Source organism: Geotrypetes seraphini, chromosome 5 (assembly GCF_902459505.1).
Source record: "Geotrypetes seraphini chromosome 5, aGeoSer1.1, whole genome shotgun sequence".
NCBI lineage: Eukaryota > Metazoa > Chordata > Amphibia > Gymnophiona > Dermophiidae > Geotrypetes > Geotrypetes seraphini.
The window spans coordinates 32,697,773-32,722,458 of record NC_047088.1 but is presented as its reverse complement, the minus strand read 5'-3'; the positions used below and the strand labels follow the sequence as shown (position 1 = coordinate 32,722,458).

The 24,686-nt window shown below is 41.5% G+C and overlaps 1 long non-coding RNA gene across 1 annotated transcript in view; it reads right to left on the bottom strand.

Moving 5' to 3' along the window:
- LOC117360516 overlaps window positions 1-16,107 on the bottom strand; it is a 31,984-nt gene extending 15,877 nt beyond the window's left edge. The window contains exon 1 of the long non-coding RNA XR_004539432.1: window positions 16,007-16,107. This is a non-coding gene — a long non-coding RNA (uncharacterized LOC117360516). The remainder of the gene's footprint in view (window positions 1-16,006) is intronic.
- Window positions 16,108-24,686: the final 8,579 nt, after the last annotated feature.

The following is a 24,686-nucleotide window of genomic DNA, read 5'->3' as shown; positions in this document are numbered from 1 at the left end:
TTTCTTTGCTTCCTGCTTCCCCTGTCCAGTAGTAGCCCTTCTCACTTCCTTTTACCACCACCCCTGTCCAGCAGTACCCCTTCCCTGCTCCCCCTGTCCAGCAGTAGCCCTTCTCCCTTCCTTTTACCTCCCCCCTGTCCAGCAGTACCCCTTCCCTGCTCCCCCTGTCCAGCAGTAGCCCTTCTCCCTTCCTTTTACCTCCCCCCTGTCTAGCAGTACCCCTTCCCTGCTCCCCCTGTCCAGCAGTAGCCCTTCTCCCTTCCTTTTACCTCCCCCCTGTCCAGTAGTACCCTTTCTCCCTTCCCTGCTCCCCCAGTCCAGCATCCGTTAGCCTGGGCAGCCTCGGGAATTTTGCTAGGCCAGCCCGCCTCACATTATCAAAGTATGCCCCGCGGCTGTTTGATGAAACCGCGGTGGCTGCTGCCGCTGCTGGTCCGGGGGTGAGACGAAGAGGCATCCCGGCAGCGGCAGTGTAGTCAGAAGGCAGGAAGTCAGCCGGCATTGGAGATCAGGGCAGGAAATCAGCTGAGGCAGGCACTGCGCATTCACAGCACGCCGCCAAAGAGGCACGGAACACGGAGATTGAAGTGCGCATGCATGCTAAGGGTTTTATTATAGCGGATACCATTCTCCCAAGGGAGCTCAGAGCAGTTTACATGAATTTATTCTGGTACTCAAGCATTTTTCCTGTCTGTCCAGGTGGGCTCACAATCTGTCTAATGTACCTGGGACAATGGGGGGATTAAGGCCCAAATTCTATAAGCAGTGCCTAATGTTAGGCACCTATTTTGGAGGCACCCAACTAGATAGGCACCTATCTAAACTAAACAACAAGCCCAATTAAGCTTTTTAATCAGCACTAATTGAAACTTAGGTGCCTATCAAAAAAGAGCGATTCTGTAACAAGGCGCCTCTAAAAATTTAGGCGGCCTTCAAAAAAATAGGCGCTATGCACGTTAGGAGTGGGCATGGCTACGTGTTAGGCGCCTTGTTACAGAATCGCTGCTCTTAAGCGTGCTTAAGCGCTCGCATGGCCGCCTAACTTTTAGTTGTGCCTAGAGCTGGCTTATTTATTGGGCGCCTCCAAAATAGTTGCCGCTCAGCGTGATTCATTAAACAATACCCAATTGTACTTGAATCGCGCTAGACAGTGCCTATATCGGCGCCAAACTTTTGGACGCTTCTTATTGAATTTGCTCTTAAGTGACTTGCCCAGGGTCACAAGGAGCGGCGTGGGTTTGAACCCACAACCTCATGGTGCTGAAGCTGGAGCTTTAACCACCGCACCACTCTAGAAATCAAAATGTGGTAAAAGTGAGCCAAGTATAAGACAATCAAGCCCATTGTGACATCACTGAAGAGGCTGGCTCTTGGGCACTGGTGGAACGAGGCATTATGACATCACAATATCAGCTCTGGATTCCAGAAACTGAAACTCTTCACACTATGGGAAGGAGTTATCAATGTGGGCTACTGATGTGTTATATTACCACCAACTCATGCTATTTTAGCACAGGTCCCAGGTTATATGATGAAACCTAGTTACTAATAGCTTGGGTTAACAGAAAAATAACAGTAACCCACATTGATAACTCCCTCCCCCTTAGTTGGTTTTACTGGGACCCTTTTGTTAAAGAGTGATAAAGCATGTTAAGTGGAAATAAATTAATAGCAAATATACAAAGCACATGCTTCAATATACAGTACACGCCCATTCTCATCCCATAGCCCGCCCAGTTCCTGCCTTTTAACATGGCATTCAGTTAACAGGTGAATTAGTGGGATCCCACTAAGCTATTTGTAAAGAACAGAGAGGGCAAGGGAGACAGAATTGAAGGATCTACAGAGGGAGGATCAGGAGAGTAAAAGATCTAGAAAGTTATGAGTGCAAATACACATATTCTGGGCAATAAAATCCACAACTTGGAGGCCCTAATGGCAAAAGTAGATTGGGACACTTTTGTCATCACTTACTGGCAATCTCCATGTGGCATTTACATAACCCAATTTCAGAAAGGGGGATATAATGGGTAGAAAACCAAGAATTGGGTCTAGTGTTCTTGGTGTCCTTTGTCATGGTTACCTGGCTTTCTAACATTATTCAAGAGCCATCATAGAGCTAAGAAATTTTCTTCCTCTCAAGCAGGCTTCCTAGGGTGTCTACTACTAATCCACCCTTTGCGGTTAACCATTACATGATTGTCTTGATGGTTCAGGCATTGCAGACTTGCAGAAGAGTATGTCAGAGGTTTTATACTTGGTCAAATAGCAATCCTTGGACTCGTATCAGTACTATACCTGTATAAGTAGCCAGAAATCCTGCATCTCTTCAGGATGCCAAGGCGCCATTCCCTGGCTGCCCTTCTGGGGATTGAGGTATTTTCTGTTAATAGTTTTTAAAGTGCTGTACTTTCTTATAAGACCAAACTCTTATTCTGTTGGCCAAAGAAATGTAGGGTTTATAGTATCCCTTTTAGAGATGACCCATAGGCTTACACAAATGAAGAGGCCTAGGAGTTAATGATCCAAATAGGAAAGTCTCAGCTGAGGCCATCTTACATTCTCTCCACCAGGTGAGATGCTCTGTTGAAAAGTACATTGTGAATTTTCAGGCTGGTGCCCTCATAGAAACATAGAAAAATGACGGCAGAAAAGGGCCATAGCCCATCAAGTCTGCCCACACTAAAGATCCACTTCCCTAAATTTATCCTCCTAGATATCCTATATCTCTTCAAGTCTGCCTATTCTGATGACCCTCCCCCCACTTTTACCCTCTTAGACATCCCACATGCGCATCCCATTTATTCTTAAAATCTGGCACGCTGCTGGCCTGCACAGGAAGTCTATTTCAATGATCAACCACTCTTTCGGTGAAGAAATGCTTCCTGATGTCGCCATGAAATTTTCCGCCCCTGATTTTTAGCGGATGCCCTCTTGTGGCCGAGGGTCCATTAAGAAAGAAAATATTATCTTCCTCCTCAATACGACCGGTGATATACTTAAACGTCTCAATCATGTCTCCCCTCTCCCTACGTTCTTCGAGAGAGTACAGCCGCAATTTATTCAGCCTCTCCTCGTATGAGAGATCCTTGAGCCCTGAGACCATCCTGGTGGCCTAACGCTGAACCTCGTATCAAGTGGAATTCATAGGCCCTGATTGGATCATTTTCAAAGAAGAAAAAAATCCTTAAAATCAATCAAAACCCTACTTGAGTTAAAGAAAATTTCCCAACTGTGTGTTTACTAAAAGCTAGTTGCTAACACAGTTTGTTTCCAAATGCTTCTCTTGTTATAATCATTATTACCCAGGTTACCTTGTTTCATGCTTGAAAAAAAAAGTCCCCTTTCCTCTTGTATGAGGGCTCTTCAGCTTCGAAAAGAGACAGCTGAGGGGAGATATGATCAACGTCTACAAAATCCTCAGTGGTGTAGAATGGGTACAAATGAATAGTTTTTGTACTCCATTAAAAATGATAAAGACTAGGGAACACTCGATGGAGTTATAGGGAAATGCTTTTTAAACCAATAGAAGGAACTATTTTTGAACTTGGAGAACATTTAAGATCTGAAACACATTGCTTGGGAACTGACGGCAGCCATTCAGAGAGTGGCTTAGGGCCAAGCAGGAGCTCAAAAATCTCTCTCCTGCCTGGTAACACCGCTGGGCCACAAAAACTCAGGCAGCCATTCAGGGAGGGGGGGGGGACTCATCGCGGGGCAGGAGCATGGAAAGCTCACTCTTGCCGATACACCCCGGGACCACCAGGAATTCAAAAAGTCAAAAAAGGTACGGGGGGGAGGGGGGTGAGCTGGGAGGGAGGTAAAAAAATTGTTAGAGTTAGCCGGGACAGGAGATGGGAGGGATCCCTCCAGAACCTACCACTGGACCATAAGGTCATACGGCAGGTTTGGTGGAGGCTTTCAGGACATCGGGAGAGAGGTAGGACAGGGTGGAGAGCCTGGCAGGGAAGGGGCTGAGTGCAGAGCATGGCAGGGAGAGGGGTGGCAGGGCACATGAATATTAAACTCCCCCGCCTTTTGGGGAGAAAAGGGTACCTTGTCTTATAATCGGATCGACTTATATTCAAGTATATATGGTATATATATTAAGCCAGTGATTCTTAAACCTGTCCCGGGGGGACCCCTAGCCAGTCGGGTTTTCAAGCTATCCCTAATAAATATGCATGAGCAAAATTTGCATGCCTGCTATCTTCTTTATAGGCAAATCTCGCTCATGCATATTTATTAGGGATAGCTTGAAAACCCAACTGGTTAAACTTTGTTCCGCACAAATGGTATTTATATAATAATTCTTTCTGTTAGTATTGTGAAGTTGACCGCCAATCCAAATACCATTTTTTCAGCAATAAGCTCCTTGTTTTATAACTTGGAAGAACAAAAGAAAAAAACTGCAGAAGTGGTATACAAGATGCCAAGACTTTAATGGACAAACATAAATATAATCATAAACGTAATCATAAAACAGTTTATAAATAGGGCTCCTTTTACGAAGCCGCGGTAGCAGTTTAACGCACGTAATAGCGTGCGCTAAACCGCTGGACACGCTAGCCGCTATCGCCTCCTCTTGAGCAGGCAGTAGTTTTTTGGCTAGCGTGGGGATAGCACGTGATTAAAAATCGCATGCGCTAAAGCGGCTTTGTAAAAGGAGCCCATAACTTATCACCTTTGGGGTGATATTGATCTTGGGATTTTTGTGTTTATTGTGTCAGTTACTGTATACATTTGTAAACATATCTTTGCAATCCACCAAGCTCACCTTCATTGGATTAGGTAGAAGACAGATGAAACGAAATAAACTAGGTCAGAATCTTATCTGGTTTAACGTATTACATTGCAATCAGGAAAGCTCAATGGCCGAATTTATAAAAGATTTTCATCTGTTTTGTGCCCTTTACAAATTGGCCCCAAAGTCCCTGCATGGGTCAACGTAGTCCTCAGCAAGAAGTGGTCATCCTTGGTTATATCTTGGCACGTTCCAGGAAGCAGATCACTTAGTGCAATTAGTCTTACCGTATATACTCGAATATAAGTCAAGACCCCCCCCTTTTCCCTAAAAAAGGAAGAACAAAGGTTGACTCGAATATAAGTCGGGTGGCTTAATATTCAAGTGTACCGCCAGTAAGGAAGCTGCTTAGCCAAATCGCGCTGCTGCTCGTGCTACTCAGCTGAAGAAACTAGATCCGCGAAGCGAGGAAGGAGTTTGGAAAGCTTGCTGACCGCTGCACCTCCACCAGGGATTGGCAGAGGTATAATTAATAGGGCAGGGAAGAGGGAGCAGAGTCTTGCGGCAGCGGCGGCCTAAAAAATTCGGGGAGGGGGCGTTGGCCCGAATATAAACTGGGACCCCCATTTTTGGGCCAATTATTTCGCCCAAAAAAATCCCAGTTTACATTCGAGTATATACAGTATTTCACTTCCCCCTGCTGCTCCTCTACATGCTTCAGCTCTGTCTTATGGTTGCACGGAACAATTTGTTTGCACATACGAAAAGCAATTACATAGGCTTGTTTCAAAAGACTTTAGAGCAAAACTTTGAAACATAATGTCGTGCCAAAGGGACCATATGGTGTGTTTCAAAATTGTGATTCATAGAAAACAGGGAATATGTGATTAAAGGCATTACGGACTAGATTCAGTAAATGGTGCACAAATTTAGGTGCCGAAAAAAAAAAGAGCCCTGAGGGGGAAATTCTTTAAGACATAGGCTCCTGTTGCATGGTTCCTAGTGGCACCTTACTCCAAAGTAGATGTGTTTAGGGGTGGAGATGGACTTTGGTGCCGCTAGGCGTGATTCTGTATAAGTAGGGTTACCAGATTTTACGTCAGTAAAATCCGGACCCCTTAGACCCACTTCCACCCATTCCCACCTCATTATGCCCCAGCTCCGCCCCCCGCTGCCTGTTTGTCAGACAGGAAGGCATCCACGCATGCGTGGCGGCAACGCGATGATGTCGCTCGCACGCGCGTTTGCACGTGATGTCACTGCATTGCATCTGTGAATGCGCCCTCCCGACGCGATTTCTTTTCAAAGTGCCGGGTTTTGAAAAGCCATTCAAGAGGAAGACATGTCCGGGCAAATCTGGTAACCCTATCTCAGGGATCTCAAAGTCCCTCCTCGAGGGCCGCAATCCAGTCGGGTTTTCAGGATTTCCCCAATGAATATGCATTGAAAGCAGTGCATGCAAATAGATCTCATGCATATTCATTGGGGAAATGCTGAAAACCCGACTGGAATACGGCTCTCGAGGACCGGAGTTCCCTACCCCTGATCTAATGCAAGGGTGTCAAAATCCCTCCTTGAGGGCCGCAATCCAGTCGGGTTTTCAGGATTTCCCCAATGAATATCCATTGAAAGCAGTGCGTGCACATAGATCTCATGCATATTCATTGGGGAAATCCTGAAAACCCGACTGGATTGCAGCCCTCAAGGAGGGACTTTGAGACCCCTGCCCTATCTAAAGGACTTAGGCACTTATAATGTAGGTCTTTAAAACCCTGACCTACATTACGGGTGCCTAAGTTTTAAAGTTAAGTGCAATTCTGCAATAGGCGCCTGACTTATTAACTTCAAAAAAGCAATAAAAACCCATCTCTTTCCTAGTACAGTCACACAGACTGACTCAACCTGCAATCCTGTAAACTAGAGCGGACCAGACCCTCCATACCCTTAAGCAAATAAATAAAATTAGAATTTTAGGGGTTATTGTTGATGAAAAATTAACCTACCATGACCATGTTAGCCATGTTGTCAAAGCTACCTTTTTTTAGACTTCGCCAAATTCGCTCAATATCCAAATTTTTATGTCCAAAATCATTGAATATATTAACTCATTCAATGATTATCTCAAAAATTGACTATTGCAATGCTTTATTTAAGGGAATGGCGCAAAAAGAAATTAGGCGGCTGCAGATCATCCAGAATGCTTCCATTAAACTTATTATGAAAGCAAAGACGTTTGATCAGGTGACCCCTTTCCTTCAAAAAGCTCATTGGCTTCCAGTGTCTCATCGTATTCTATATAAGTTATGTTTGCTTACATTCAAATCTCTTACATTTAAAACCCCAGCTTTTATTTATAAAGCATTGATACTGTATAATTCTTCTAGATTATTGAGATCAAATGACCAACATCTATTGGTGTCTCTTAAAATTATCAACACTCGACGGCAATCTATCTTTACTATCACGGCGCCGCAGACATGGAATTCACTCCCAATTTACTTAACAGAGGAAAAGAATTTGGAAAAATTTAAGAGCAAACTCAAGAGTTTTCTTTTTAAAGATGCATTCAATACTTAATTGAATAGCTTACTGCTCTTCGGTTTATTTTTAAACCTTTCTAATCAGTTTTGTCTTTCCCTTCCTGCTGTTTTCAACCCCTAATTGTTTGCTCCTATATTAATTAGATTGTATTTCTTTCCTTGCCTTGCCTTTTGTTTCATTGTTTTTGAAAAGTGTTTTTTATTATGTTTTGTAGACTTAGTCCCTTTGTTAGCTATGTATGTTTATTTTAATTATGTATTTTGCTGACTTGTACATCGCTTAGAATTTGGAATAGGCGATTAATCAAATTATAAAATAAACTTGAAACATACATCATATCCCGCGAGCCAAAGTCCTTTCAACTGTGGGAACCTGCCAAAACCGTGTTGCTAACACCAATAGTTCCCGCAACTATGTTGTCCATGAGAAATGACTAAACCATGATACTATATTCACAAGAAATTGCTAATAACGGGAGAAGTCGCAGAACCTATCCTGCTTTATAATTACTCCCAACGCGCATGTTAATTCACAACTAATTGTCAAACTGTCAACTCTTATTATGTAACCTTATAAAGCAAAAACGAAAGAAGTGGCTATACTATAATACCTTTCACTATCATTTATACACATTCATCAGCATATTTGCAAACAGTGCTCAGAGTAGGATTTAGTTTGTCAGACCAAACGCCGGAACTTACCGTAAGCTTAAAAGGCTGAAATTCACTCTTCAATCATTGCAACTGTTTGAGTTTATAAATAGCATTTAAAAGTTCAAAAAAAAAAAAAAAAGATCCACTTATCTGAGCAAATAATGCTGTTGTATAATCAAATATGACAGCGTCTTTGGGCTCGACGCATTTCGCTGACGCTGCTTCCTAAAGCTCATAAGATTCAAAAAAGTGGTCTGTCCATCTCACTCCTCCCAGACTTTGAATCTTACTTTATGGGCTTTAGGAAGCAGCTTCGGCGAAACGGGCCGCAATATTATTGACCAAGTCTTCTGACTTGGTCTGCAGATGTTGATCAAGGGAATCTGTTTGAAACACTTGACTTCCATCTAGCAAAAAGTACTTTATCATCATTATTGCCATTATCATCAGCATCGTAGTAGCTGGAAAGATAAGGAAAAGGAGGTTAGCTTTCGTAAACTACAAAAGATCGCAAAAAGAGAAAGACAGGCAAAAATATCTGGAAAAATTAAGACAGGCTAAGCCAGCAAAGATGCAAATAGAAGAAAAAATATCCAGCATGGTAAAACAGGAGGACAAGATGGTTTTTTTTTAAGGTATATTAGTGATAGGAAGAAGTGCAAAAGTGGCATTGTGAGACTCAAACGTGATGGGGGAGAAATATATAGAAACTGATAAAGATAAGGCTGAATTGCTTAAGGAGGAGTGTGTGGCGCAGTGGTTGGATCTACAGCCTCAGCACCCTGGGGTTGTGGGTTCAAACCCCGCACTGCTCCTTGTGACCCTGGGCAAGTCACTCAGTCCTCCATAGCCCCCAGGTACGTTAGATAGATTGTGAGCCCCCCGGGACATAGAGGGAAAATGCTTGAGTACCTGATTGTAAAAACCGCTTAGATAACCTTGATAGGCGGTATATAAAATCCTAATAAACTTGAAACTTGAAACTTAACAAATATTTCTGTTCTGTGTTCACAGCTGATGCAACAAAACAAAGAGAAGACCCAAAATTCCACAGTGAGAACAATCCAAACGGTAAAAACAAAAAACTGTGGATGTTCTTTTAAAAAAAAAAAAAAAAATCTTTATTAAGTTTTCAAAACTAACACAAAGTGCAGGAAATTATACAAACATTAATAATCAAAATAAGCACTTATATTCAATCAATAACAATGCAGAAAAAATATATACCCCTCCCTTCCAACACATTCAATCAAAGAATAAACCAAAAAGATAACCCCCCCCCCCACCCTGTCCTGGATGTATATGGAAATAAAAATTAAGACAGAAGACAACTATAATGAAGTAATAAAAGATGTCAACAGGCCCCAAACCAATTTAAATAAACTATGGATGTTCTGAAAGATGATTTATTATTCGCTCTTTGCAATAAAACCATATAAATATAAGTCCAAATAGATAGTACACATGTGATTGTCCAACTGGACCCTACACAGTCTGTGTTTCAATGAACATGCCTTCCTCAGGGGACCGGATGATATAGGGTACTCAGATAAAAGTGTGGACTACTTTGTAGTATTTCAAAACAATAAGTATATTTTTATGACCCAGATTAACTGCGTTTCTTTTTAGAAGGGAAAGGAGTTTTGTTTGAACCCCAGTGATTTCTGGAATAACTCAAGTCTGTTATTGATGCCAAAGGTTTCACTTTAATTTCCTTTTATTATGACAATATCTTCTCTTTCCTGGAAGAGTTTCTTTTTTGTTCCTCTCCTCCTCCTTAATTTGAGGACTATGTTTAAGTTAAATATTGCTTTTTGGTTTATTTCTGTTTAACCCAATAGATAATTGGCTGCACTAATATTGTTATATTTACCTGTTAAGCACAATTTTGTACTTAATTGAAAAATCAAATAAATAATTTTAAAAGAAAAAGTGGACTACAAACAGTGTACGTGTCTTTGAGCTATGGAACAACCAAAGTGGTGCGAAAAATCGCTGAATTGCTTAACAAATATTTTGGTTCTGTGTTCACAGCTGACGCGCCAGGAGCAGGACCCTAGAAGACAAATGTTAATAGGATGGAGGTGTGGTAGACCCGGATCGATTTTCAGAGGATTGTATTTGTGAGGAGCTAGCTAATCTAAAAGGTGGGCAAAGCGAATGGGGCTGGATGGTTTACATCCGAGGGCACTAAAAGAACTTAGGGAAGTTCTGGCAGCTCCACTGGCTGACCTTTTCAATGCTTCTCTAGAGCAGTGTTCTTCAACCTTTTTACACCTATGGACCGGCAGAAATAAAAGAATTATTTTGTGTACCGGCATCGGTCCACAGACCGGCAGTTGAAGAACACTGGGCTAAGTCATGGGCCAGACCTTGCCCATCTCTACCCAATCTCCACTCCAGACCCTGACTCCATAGTCCTAATTGTAACACTATTTTTTCCATTCATTTTTCATATATATACACAATATAATCTTATTAACAACGCATCGATCGCACCACGGATCGGCAGTTGAAGAACACAGTTTTGGGCCTGATGCACATGCCGGCGGCCCTGTGGACCGGCAGGAAATTTCTATGGACCGGTGGTTGAAGAACACTGCTCTAGAGGACTGAAGAAGGGTGGATGTGTCCCTTTCCACAAAAGTGGAATTAAGGAAGGACAAAATGATAGAACATATACATTTGCATGGATTAATGCAACAGAGCCCTATTACCATTATTGTAATTCCTTTCTATCTGAATTGTTTTTAGAATGTAAATCATTGAGAACTATGCTTTAGTTCCACGCGGTATAGGACGTTTTTAATAAACTAGAAACTTATTCCTGTATTAGTTTTGTCCTTTTTTTTTGCCTCTGAAATGCTTTGCTGAAAACATTCATTTTTAACTACTCCACAAGTATGAGTGTATTACTAGATCCCAGAATTCCAAGTGGAATTCGGGTATTTAAAACTCAAAAGTACAGCTGTTGCTCATGTAAGGGAAAAGATTACATGCAACTGTGTTTACGACTGAACTATAGGGGAACAAAAGGCCGGTTAACCATTGGACCAGGTGAGGCTCAGGTCCAGGGTGTCGGCGATTAAGGGCGCCAAGAAACCCAGCCTCTGACTTCACCTGGTCTACAGGTTAAGCCTTCACTTTCCGCTCTCCCCCAATCTGGTCACTCCCCTTCTTTCTTCTCTCTTCCCATGGGTCCAGCACCGCTCCCTCACCTCTCTCACCTTGCTGCGGCCTATAAAGTTTATGTTGGTCAATGGTGGCAGTAGCTTGACATGGTACCTTCAAGCAGCCCCTAGGTCTTCCCTCTGCTGCAGTCTATCACTGATGATTCAGAGGAGAAGTTATCAGCATAGGCTGTGGTTAAGATAGCTTATTTTACCACAAGTCATGCTATTTTAGCACAGGTCCTATTTTATTCAATGAGTCCCTGTGCTAAAATAACACAACTTGTGGTAAAATAACCAGACTTAATTCTAACCCCTCCAGTCATGGTACGTGGACTTGTCGTGCTACTGGGGCTTGCACACATCTGTGAAGTAAGTCTGCTGTAATCTGAATGCCGTGCGAAATTAGTGTTTTGTTTTGTTTTTATTCCCCCTGAGGTAGCCTGATCAGGAGGCAAAACATGTGATCTCCTGTCGGGAATAATTTGGAGAATACTGGATATGAACCATAACCTCCCAAACTCATAAATAAATAAATGAAAAAGCCTCAGCCCCACCACTCCACTACTGTATTGTCTTTTTACTGCGGGAAGAAATCACGTGGTACAAATCATCACTGGCGATTTCATTCTTCCATTTTCTCTTTTTTTGTTAGTAGTTTTTCATAAATAGTGTTTTTAAATAAATAAGTTATTATAAATAATGTTACATACAAGTAAGTAAGTAAGTAGATTCCTTGCACTTATCTTATGCCAGCTAAACCCTGGGAACATGACCCGACATGTTTCGCACCATCTGTGCTGTATCAGTGGTCCCCCGGGTCGCTTATGTCATCTGACTCTGCCTATTTTGCAAAAACACGTGATTTCTTCCCGCAGTAAAAAGACAATACAGCGGTGGAGTGGTGGGGCTGAGGTTTTTTCATTTATTTATTTATGAGTTTGGGAGGTTATGGTTCATATCCAGTATTTTTCATTTAGTTTACTACCAACTACGGATATAGACTGGTATAAAGATTATATAAAATATAGCCATATTCTAGAGGGAATAAGTTGGAAGCAGCACAAGTTTGGGAAAACAGCAATGAAGATAAGTGATTTGTTTTTGCTAATTTTTGTTACTTTTGTCAGTCTTATATGACGCTGCTGAAAGACGACACTATAGCTTTGTGATTTATACCCATTGAGATTGAAATACATCACTGTTCCCATTATTTATGTCAAGTTTGTGGAATTTCACTAAGAAACATGGACTGAATTTATGTATGAGTGATTTTGTTGTTGATGTGAGTGGAGTTTTTTTGGTTTGTTTTTTTTTTGCAGACTCAGGATGGATTTCAGCTCTAGTGAATGCTATATTGGTTCAAGAGCTGGTTACTGAGGTCTGGTTTTCTCCACTTTATTATTTTTCTTGCTTTCAGTCTTTCGGATGCATGAATGAGAGCCCCAACAACTCTTACGACACAGAGATATAAGTGCTGTGCTAAAGGATTGTTGAAAAGATTACAAACTGCAGAAAACTGCAGTAAGGGTAGTTATTTCCATCTCTAAATATGATAGAATCACACCATATTTTATTAAATTACATTGGTTGCCAGTAAATTCAAGGGTTTATTTTAAGCTTTGTATTATGGTTTTTAATATTCTACATAACCAGGTGCCATGTTACGTGTTTAATGGAATTGATTTTTTCACTAGCAGGAAGACCAGGTCACATTGTACGGAAGCAATTCTATCTTCAGTTTCCCTCAAAGACAATTAGATCATTTGTTCAATGGAAGGCTTCCTTCTTCTATCAGGCTCCTTTAATTTGTAATGATCTCCATATTTTAATAAGATCAGTAGGTCAATATACTGTTTTTAGAAAACTTTTAAAGCCATTTTTTTTATTTAAAAAAAAAATTGGGGGCCCCTTTTACAAAGCCACCATGGCAATGCTGCTGCGGTAAATGCACTGAGGCCCTAGGAATTGAATTGTCTTCGGTGCATTTTCCGCGGCACCATCGCTACCATGGCTTTGTAAAAGGGGCCCTTTATCTTGAAATTTATCGTCTTCTACTGTTAATGTTCTGTTTGAATAGTTCTCATTGTGTTTTGTTTAACTGGGTTTGTTCCCAGAGTGTGGTGCAGTGGTTAAAGCTACAGCCTTAGCTCCTTGAGGTTGTGGGTCCAAACTCGCACTGCTCCTTGTGACCCTGGGCAAGTCACTTAATTCCCCACCCCCTACCCCAATTGCCCCAGGTACATTAGATAGATTGTGAGCCCACCAGGACAGACAAGGAAAAATGCTTGAGGACCTGAATAAATTAATGTAAATCATTCTGAGCTCCCCTAGGAGAACAGTATACAGTAGAAAACTGAATAAATAGTGTCAAGTTACAGCCTCTGATAACCAGAGCTGGTATTGTGACATCATAATGCCTCATTCCACCAATGCCTAAGAGCCAACCTCATCAGTGATGTCACAATGGTTTGATTATCCTATACTGGCTCACTTCTACTATACTTTGATTTCTAGAGTGGTGCAGTAGTTAAGCTACAGCGTCAGCATCCTGAGGTTGTAGGTTCAAACCCATGCTGCTCCTTGTGACCCTCGACAAGTCACTTAATCCCTCCCATTGCCCTAGACAGATTGTTAGCCCACCGGGACAGACAGGGAAAAATGCTTGAGGACCTGAATAAATTAATGTAAACTGTTCCGAGCTCCCTTGGGTGAATGGTATAGAAAATTGAATAAATATATAGAAATATATTGTTATCCACCATGAACTCAGAAGGGCTTTAGTGGAATATAAGTCAGAATGTAGTATAATGTAATGTTTATTGCATAAATGGGACTGCATTAAAAAAAAAATCTGTCCTATTTTTATGTGGTAATCCATAGCCGCTTAAGTAATGAATATCAGCTTAAACAGCTACTGTATATGACATAACTGGCTAAAAATTAGCCAGACATTCAAAGTCAAAGCCCAGACGGGTACCTTTTTTGAAAATCAGACCCAAAGAGCCTAAAACAAAAATATAAACAAAGCTGGGGGAAGCCATGTTGAATGAGACACAGGTTCATCATGACTCTGACCACGGCCAGTCTAGGTCACAAGCCCCAGCGGATCTCACGTATAAACTGCTGTTTACATAAGGAGATGCTTCCAAAATAATCCCCATAGTTCCTCCAAACATGAACAGCCACTGGAGTATTCACAGGGTGGGGGAGAAGGCTTGGCCAACCTTGATTTTCAGTGTTAGCTGACTATATTTAGCTGGCTAACCCTAAGCAACCAAATGCAGGCCTAAATCTAACTACCCAGCTATGTTTAGACCAATTTTCAACCACAACATATTGTGGCTGACAGCATACTAAATTTACCCAATTCACTCATTGGGCCTTTGAAAATCTGGCCCAAAATATCCATGTATAATGACAATAAACTACAGAACTATAAACACTGCACATTAATACTGTCAGGCCACTTCCTCACAGATACCACAAACATGATATTTTGCTAAATATATTTCTGCTTGCTCTTGGGTAAATTGTCAAGCATCTCTAGTGTTCTTTATTCATTTTCCTTTATAAAAAAATATTTTTTTTTAACTTGCCTGGGGCTTGCATTCAGTCTTGTAGCATTAAAAATTGAACTAAGGCCAGTACTGGGCAGACTTGCACGGTCTGTGTCTGTATATGGCCGTTTGGTGGAGGATGGGCTGGGGAGGGCTTCAATGGCTGGGAGGGTGTAGATGGGCTGGAGTAGGTTTTAACGGAGATTTCGGCAGTAGGAACCCAAGCACAGTACCGGGTAGAGCTTTGGATTCTTGCCCAGAAATAGCTAAGAAGAAAAATTTAAAAATTTAAATTGAATCAGGTTGGGCAGACTGGATGGACCATTCGGGTCTTTATCTGCTGTCATCTACTATGTTACTATGCTTGGATTATTTAATTCTATGGTTCTCAAACCAGTCCTCGGACACCTCCAGCCATTTGGGTTTTCAGGGTTTGTACAAAGGATCATCAAAAAGTTTCTGCACTTTTATTTTTTTTTAAACATTATTTACTAAGGGGTCCTTTTATTAAGACGCGCTAAATACTAAGCTTTAGCGTGCACTAAATCGATTAGCGCGCCTTAATAAAAGGACCCCTAAATATCACAAAAACAAAACTACATCACATTTGCACGTAATCACCCTGTTGCCTGACTGACCAGTCACATGACATTCTATGACACGCCCTTAACCACTTCTCCCACCCCATGTCCCACAAAAATATGAAAGTTCAGAAACTTTTTGAAGAACCCTTGTATAATAGTTATACGTGAGATTTATATACAGTGGAAGCTTCCACATTATGCAAATCTCATGCATAGTGTGACCGGGCACGGCCAAGCTGGGCTCAGCAAGTGGCCTTATCCGGAGCACATAAACCTCAGCCGAGCAGTTATGCGAGGTTCTAATGGTAGCTTGGTACTGGAATGAAGGAAAAGCAAGCAGTTCAGAGTCAGAGGTGCAATTTCTCAAGAAAACTTTAGTGAACAAAAAACCCAAAACAAAACTTTTAATAGGCTCCTTCAAGTTTGTATCACCTGGTATCCTGGCAGCATTTAGAACACAAACAATAGTTATTTTCCAGCTTACTATCTCCAAAAGAGAAAAAACAAAAAACCTGGTTCTTAATGTAAAGCTTTCTTCAAACACAAAAATTTTCCAGCCTTGTCTTAAGATAGTACACATTCCACATTTTCTCCCAGCCGCCATAACAGGAAAAGATCAGCTTGTTTCCATACTTTCAATAATGGGCTGCTCTGTTTCCTCTATCTCCATATCATGCGCAAAGTCTTCATCAGCTAACTCAATGTCCTGCCCAAACCCAGTTTCACCACTCTCTGTGACTTCTATATCACCCACCTCTGCCTGGTCTGGTAGCCAGGCAGTAGACTGTAGCTTCTTAATTCCTTGGGCTAGCAATCTGTGACTTGCAACTGGCTGACTGGCTCTGGCTTGGGAGCCGGTGTGTACTCTCAGGTTGATGCTCCAACTGCTTCTGGAGCTTGCTCCCCTGCTTTGAGAAAGTTACTCCCTTTTCTCTCACTGCAGGAAGCTGATTAATTCTCCCTGCAGGTGTGTTGGAGTAGCCTGCTCTCACAGAGCTCCTCACCTGGCCTAAACCAATTTGGGACTGATTGGAAGTGGCTTGTATTCCAGCCCTGCTCCTTCCTGCACCTGGCTCTAAGCATGCTAGGAAATGTAGTCTTTCCACCTGTTTCTTTATACCTGGCTTAGGTCAAGCTAAACCAGATCTTCCCGCTTTCAGCAGGGATTTAGGAGGTTTCAGTGTTGGAAGGCTTGGCTTATAAGTATTCCTAGGGGCTGCTTTGGGACTCTCCCTAGCCAGTTTAGGAATACTTACAAGGGTTTTAACCCTATTTCCCTTCTCTGGTAAGGCTTCCTCACTATGAACAGGGGCGACCCTGTGACAATAATCACTGTGCATATCTTGAAAACCCAAGTGGTTGGGAGTGCCCAGAGAACTGGCTTGTGAACATCTGGCTTAATTCAAGTAAGTTCAACCCTATAAGATAGCAAAACATCTGGTCAGTATGTGCAAGATATAATCTGTTTCTATTCAGCAAAATACATAAAAATGTGAAAACATACTTAAAAGCTGTTAAAAAGAGAGGAGTTGATATTCAAAGGATTTAACCGGCTCCTGGCCAGTTAAACTGATATTCAATGGTACTGAACCAGTTAGTACGGCTAAATATTACCACAGACCATTAGAGAGGAAACCAGCTATTTTGTGTGTAGTCTAGGGTGGAGTTGGCACTTATGCAGTAGAGTCTTGATATTCAACACTCAACACTCAACTTAAGCAGTCATTTTGGCCTGCATAACAGTCAGTCCTGTCTTTATGGGGTGTTGCTTAGGCATTAAGTGATGAACCTATTAGATAGATCTAAATGTCAAGGGAGCATTTTATAATCGCCTTAATTTTCCTTTTTGGTGGGCGAGTTTATCTGTATGCTATAAATATGAGATGAATGCTGATATGTTGGGGCATAGTAATTGGTTTAAACTGGTTTGGGGTCCGTTGACATCTTTCATTACTTCGTTATAGTTGTCTTTTAATTTTAATTTATTTCCATACACATCCACGACAGGGTTGGGGGGGGGGGATATCTCTTTGGTTTATTCTTTGATCAAATGTGTTGGAAGGGATGGGAGGGATATTTTTCTTCTGCATTGTTATTGATTGAATATAAGTGCTTATTTTGATTATTAATGTTTGATTATTAATGTATAAATCTTGGCACTTTGTATTAGTTTTGGAAAATTAATAAAGATTTTTTTTATTTTTTTTTTTAAGGGGGCATGTTATAGGTTTTCTATGGGCAGGATTAGGGCGGACTTATGACTTGGACACTTTTCTTTTTTTCTTTTTAATGAATACAAGCAATAATGCTTTACAGAAATTCTTGAAACAAAACATACAATCCCAACCACTTTAACAGTTGGATTTTAAATCTAAATCAAAGGAAACAATTCTCAATTATATATAGTCCTCAAGCCTGAGGAGAGAAGCAAGAATGAAATTTAACAAATAAAGAAATCATTATTATACTTCAAGGAAATAAAGTAGGTAACCATCGACTACTAATATAACTACGACTCATTTTACAATGGCCTATCTTAGGGTGCAACAGACACCCCCTTCCCTTCTGGCTCATAGTCTTGGTACAGAATAAAACATTTACAAGGAAACCTTAATTGAAAAGTAGCCCCAAAAGAAACAACCTTTTCACAATAAACAAGAAATTCTTTTCTTCTTATTTGAGTCCACTTGGAGATATCTGGAAATATATAAATTTTTTCATCAAGATAAGACATAGTGTAATATAGTGTAATATAGTCTTAAAATTGACTCTTTGTCTTGATGAAAAACAAATGAAACTATCAATGTAGCTCTCCCTATTATTTCAATCTCAGATGTCTCCAATACTGCAGATAAATCTTGCTGAGGAACTCCATTCATCTCTTTGAATGTTTTATGTTTTATTCAGGTAATAAACTTTTTGAGTAGGTGAAATACTTGCATCCAAAATTTTTAAAGTAGATAACAAAAAAAATCTCTGAAAGTCTCTCTGGCCGATTTATACTTAGCTACTGGAAAATTCAATATTCTCAAATTTAAAGACCTATTTTGATTCTCCAAATTTTCCATTTTCCGGAGAAGAAAAGCTTTATCCATTAGACACTTTTCTGCGATTATCAAACATTTTAATAATGAATAAGAGCCAAAAAGGTGCCCAAACTGAACATATGGCCACTGAAGAGATGTAAGAATGGATACCCCCCCCCGACTCCCCCCAGTAGTCATTCATCCCTTCCATCCCCCCCCCCCAGATGTAAATAAAACAATACATACCTACCTGTATGACAGCTTCAGATATTCTGGGCAGTCCTATGTGAGCTGCAAGCAGGTCTTTGGAGTAGCCTAGTGGTCAGGTCAATGGACTGCAGAGAAGGGGACCTAGACCTGGGTCTAGGACAATTCAGCAAGGCCAGTTCAGCTCAGCTGTTTTATCATGACCATTGTAATGGCAAGCACTTACCTTGCTGAAGCTGCAAAGTTTGAAAGAGAAGAGGGGAACAGCCCCCCTCACCCCAATTGGTGTTTCTTTCTTTTCCCTTCACCCACCTGTGGTCTTCTTCTCGTGCCTCCGCAACATCTGGTGACTTCAAGGTTTGAAAGAAGGGGACATAGCCCCTTTCTTCCCCCCCTCCACTGGTGCTTCTTACCTTTCCCTTCACCCACCCGTGATCTTCTCCTGCCCCCCCTCACTCCCTCCACGGTGATAATTTCCTTTCTTTTTGCCTACCTGTGGTCTTCTTCTCCTTCCTCCACACCATCTGGTGATTTCAAGGTTTGAAAGAAGGGGACATAGCCCCTTTCTTCCCCCCCTCCACTGGTGCTTCTTACCTTTCCCTTCACCCACCCGTGATCTTCTCCTGCCTCCGCACCATCTGGTGATTTCAAGGTTTGAAAGGGAGGGACATAGCCCCAGTGGCGTACCAAGGGGGGGCAGGGGGGGCGGTCCACCCCGGGTGCAAGCCCTGAAAGGGTGCTCCTGGTCCGGTTCAGCCCCCGACGTCCGGGTCTCGCGTCTGGATTCCCCCCCCCCCCCACGGCCTCCCCGCACCATTTACCTGGGGAAGCAGCCTTCAGCAAGATCGCGATGCCAGCGATCTTTGGGCTGCTTCGGCTCTGTTTCCTCCGCCGCGGTCCCACCCCTCACCTGCAACTACTCCATGACAATTCAGACATAAGTTATGTTATGTTTGGAATAATGGTTACATATATGAGGTTCAATAAAAGAAAATTTTCACTGCCTGTTTCTATTCTGACCATTTATTCCTTTTCATGGTCATTACAAAAAATATTTTTTTACATGGGGGGGTGTCAAAAAATGATGGGCCCCGGGTGCCACATACCCTAGGTACGCCACTGCATAGCCCCCCCTTGCTCCTCCCTCCCCCCCTCTTTTGGCTGTGGGTTTTGTTTTTTCAAAACTGGTTCAAAAAGATAGACGCACTTCTGAAAAATGGTCATTTTTTGGGGAAAAAAACCCAGATAGATGTCTTGCATGTTTGGTCCTGAATTTTTGTGTATCTTCCATAAAACATCTAAACTCGGATGTAGACATCATATCGAAAATGCCCCTCTAAATCTGTGTAAAAGGGGGGGGGGCAGATTAGCAAAGGGATAAAAGTAATGCTGACAAATATTTGGTGGCAATACTCAACCATTAAATAGATAAGTTATGCAATTAATTGAGGAGAGCAAAAAAGCAGGTTTCAATTAAATAGATAGTCACCAGTCACTGCTTATAGTTGTGTATATTCGGCATCACCACAGATAATGCCACTGAATATATGCATAACAGTCAGCCCCAATGCTTCACTGTATACAGCAGCCACCCTGACTGAATTGGATCCATTATATTTATCTCCATAATTAATCTAACAGAAGGATAATTAAGCTAAAAGAGCAATCCGAGGCAGATCTTCTAATGGAAGTTCTGGGTTATAGAAAATGCCAGGTGACATATTTGTCTAAAAACAATAAATTACTCTGTTTGTGCTCCGTTTTGTTTTTCAGATAATTAGCTGCTTATAGAGATGTGGGAACTATGCAAAACTCTGAAATACTTTGCAAAATACAAAAGTACGGATGGATCAAGGTAATCGTGAAAGACCTCCCTGGAGTGAAATAGCATTTCCCGTCATGTGAATGCTTGTCACTTCATCTAGAGTAATTATCTCAGCGTATGGGTAGTTTCTGGATGGCAAGGAAACAGGCCTGGTAGAGAAAGCAATAATTACAGTGGGAAACTCTTCAAAACAACCAACAATCCATTTCCTTTTGTTTGTTTTCCTAGGCTGTGTTATGCTTTGGAGAGCTGCTTTTCACTTTTACCATGCTGAGGGATAGTATCAAAGAGGAAGAAGGAATGGAATTTAATGATTGGCTAGGAGGCCATAGGGGATGAAGTAGATGCTTTGCCCTGGCAACACAAGACCTTCTGTGACTGATTATTTGGTTGCTAGTCCCAACAGTCAAGGGAATTTTATGAGCCACGATTGCACTGTGCATTCATTATTTCTAAAGGGTGGAAGATTCCTCACTGATTAATAACTGAGTGTGTTTTCAGTCTTTCAATGTGCAGCAATTGTACCAACATTGAGTCTCTAGAAAATGAAGAGTTCAAGTAGAACGAGCGCTCCTTTATTTATTTAATTTGATTTCTAGCCCATCCTCCTGGGAGTTCAGAACAGGTTACAAGTGAACATTCACAGTGGTTACGTTAGACAGTACGTTTTGACGATACAGTAATATGAGGAAAAGTCTGGATGGTACAGTAATTTAAGGACAAGCCTGGGGTAGGGACATACATAGGAGATTCCTGGGGGGTATTACAGTAAATTGGACCTGGGTAGTCGCCAACTAGAGATCATTGGCAGTAGAGAGTTCAGAGGGGATTGTTTACGGCTGGACCTTTAGTTGAAGAGAAAGGTCTTCACAGCACTTCGGAAGGTCATCCAAAAGAAAGCTAAATAATTTGAGGGCTGTAATAACTTTTAAATGAACCACCCTAACACTTGAGAGCTTTCAAGATTGCTTATGTCCCTTTCTTTAGACATGCGATCTTGAAGGTTCATTACATCAACATCTTTCGATAATTCTTATGTTGGTTCATTACAAGGTACCAAACAAAACAACAAAAGTGGAACAAGAGTCCCTGGATATCACAGGAGTTGTAAAATGTAAAAGTTTATTGTGTTTAAAATGTAAAAGAAGTCAAATTGTAGACAATCAAGGGGTCCTGATGGGCTTTGGTAAATAAAAACCAAGCAATTAGGGTTGAATTAAAATGGTGCAGTTTGTCACAGGTTGAACAGGAATTCAAGGCTGTGATAAACCACTTGCATTGGGAACATAGGGATGTTCTCTGGACATTGGGTGTATGTATGTATCTATGAGGAGTAACAATGATTGTAGTATGTTAATTATTTTATAAATATCAGTATATTAAATTTTCATTATAAAAATTTTGTGAGTTTATTATAAATTGTTATTGATAATTAACAGACTCTTTTTTTATGAATTCCAGACATACCACAGAGACAATGGGTTTTGATTTTGGCTAAGCTGACATTAGCAAGTTGCTGGAAGTCCACTGTTACACCTTCTCTCATTAACTACCCTCCCCCCCCCTCTTTTTCAAAGGTGTGTTAGCTGTTTTAAGACCTGTAAATGACTTAATAAAGACTCTTTTTACAAAGCTGCAGCAGCAATGCTGCTGTGGTAAATGCAACGAAGCCCATAGGAATTGACTGGGATTTACCACGGTAGCGCATCGCTACTGCAGCTATGTAAAAGGGGCCCAAAGTCAGGTACCGTAATTTGTGCGATAGAATGGATGCAGAGAACAGTAGAAAAATGGGAGAAAGATTGGGGACCTTTTTTGATTAACAGCTCTTAAGATGTTCGGGTGATTAGTTTATGCTTATATAGATACTGCAAGATGGTGGCTTCCAGTTCAAGATGCACTGTGGTTTATCCTGTTTATTTATTTATTTACAACATTTTTAATCCGCCTTTATCCAAGGTGGCTTACAAGTTTCCATACATAGTAAAATTGCAAAATAAAAAATTTCTATGACGGGAGTGGCCATGCAGCTAATATTGAAAAGCGGAGGCATTTCTTATGTTCTTATGTAAAAACTGGAAGAATTGGGACAGACTAAACGATCTGGAAATTGGTATGATACGAAGTTATTCAGAGTAGTGAAGACGCAGGAGGATTGCAAACATCTGCAACGTGACATAAACATGCTCGAGAAATGGGCCGCGACATGGTAGATGAGGTTCAACGTGGATAAGTGTAGGGTGATGCATGTCGGTAACAAAAATCTTATACACAAATGCAGGATGTCCGGGGCAGTACTTGGAGAGACCCCCCAGGAAAGAGACTTGGGAGTACTAGTCGACAAGTCAATGAAGCCGTCTGCGGAATGTGCGGTGGCAGCGAAAAGGGTGAACAGAATGCTAGGAATGATTAAGAAGGGGATCACAAACAGATTGGAGAAGGTTATCATGCCGCTGTACCGGGCCACCTCATCTGGAATACTGCATCCTGCACTGGTCGCTGTACATGAAGAAGGACATGGTACTACTCGAAAGGGTCCAGAGAAGAGCGACTAAAATGGTAAAGGGGCTGGAGGAGTTGCCGTACAGCGAGAGATTAGAGAAACTGGGCCTCTTCTCCCTTGAAAAGAGGAGACTGAGAGGGGACATGATCGAAACATTCAAGATAATGAAGGGAATAGACTTAGTCGATAAAGACAGATTGTTCACCCTCTCCAAGGTAGAGAGATCGAGAGGGCACTCTCTAAAGTTAAAAGGGGATAGATTCCGTACAAACATAAGGAAGTTCTTCTTCACCCAGAGAGCGGTGGAGAGCTGGAACGCTCTTCTGGAGGCTGTTATAGGGGAAAACACTCTCCAGGGATTTAAGACAAAGTTAGACAAGTTCCTGTTGAACCGGAGCATATGCAGGTAGGGCTGGTCTCAGGGCACTGGTCTTTGACCTGGGGGCCACCGGGAGAGCGGACTGCTGGCACGATGGACCACTGGTCTGATCCAGTAGCGGCAAATTCTTATGTTCTTATGTGTTTTAGTGGGGAACCCTTTGTCAAAGTTACAGATATGAAAGGATGTTATCAGAGCAATTGGGGACTAGTAAAAGATTTAAATCCATTTGGAGTCCATTAGAGGTTTATGTTAGACAATAGATTGTTCTTTATTTAAGGTTTCTGATTCCTACACATCTAGGGAGGGGGGTGGGGTGGGGTTAAGTGATTTTCTAATATATTTATGTACAAACATAAGTGCTGTGTTTTTATGATATTATATGTATGTATACTTGTTGGCACTTTTTTTCAGTTTTAAAAATGAATAAAATTTTTTTTTTTAAAAAGTTTCCATACAGAATAAAATCACAAAATAAAAAGATGTGCAATGAGTAGAGGAAAATACAGACTATTTGCATAGTCACACTATGAATGCATTCAAAGTTCTTCACTTTACTAGACTGGAGACATGATAGAAACCTTCAAGATCCTGAAGGGTATAGAAAAGGTAGACAGGGACAGATTTTTCAGATTATGGGGAACCACAAGTACAAGGGGGCACTCGGAGAAATTAAAAGGGGACAGGTTTAGAACAAACGCCAGGAAGTTCTTTTTCACCCAGAGGGTGGTGGATACATGGAACGCGCTTCCGGAGGCTGTGATAGGCCGGAGCACGTTACAGGGCTTCAAAGAAGGTTTGGATAGGTTCCTAGAGGATAAAGGAATTGAGGGGTACAGATAGGAGTAGAGGTAGGTCATAGGGATAGTCAGGAACCATGCTCAGGCAATAGGCCTGATGGGCCGCCGCGGGGGCGGACCGCTGGGCGAGATGGACCTCTGGTCTGCCTCAGCGGAGGCAACTTCTTATGTTCTTATTTACCTGTTTAAACCTCATTCAAAGCACTTTTATGTATTCACTTACAAAAAAGCTTGAACGAATAGCAAAGTGGAGACGTTTGTAGGCAAGGAAAGTGCTAAACACGTTTCAAAGGTGAGAAATCTTTAGAGATTTTTGAGGGACTTCCCTGTATTACAATTGAGCCTTAGGGCTCCTTTTACGAAGGTGCGCTAGCGTTTTTAGTGCACGCCCAAGATTAGCACGCGCTAGCTGAAAAACTACCGCCTGCATAAAAGGAGGCGGTAGCAGCTGGCGCGCGCTAAAACCACTAGCACTCCTTTGTAAAAGGAGCCCTTAGATCTGTTGTGTTGTTATTATGGGGATGAACTTGTAGAATTGTTTTTGTATTGTGCATCACCGTCTATTGAAAGATTTTTGTACCTTTATATTCTTGAACACCTCTGAAATTTTTAAAGAATAAAAAAAGGGTCGCCAGCCATAAGCTGAGGGGTCCCTGCTTTCTCTTTTATGTTCTTAACACACTTTAGAGCAATC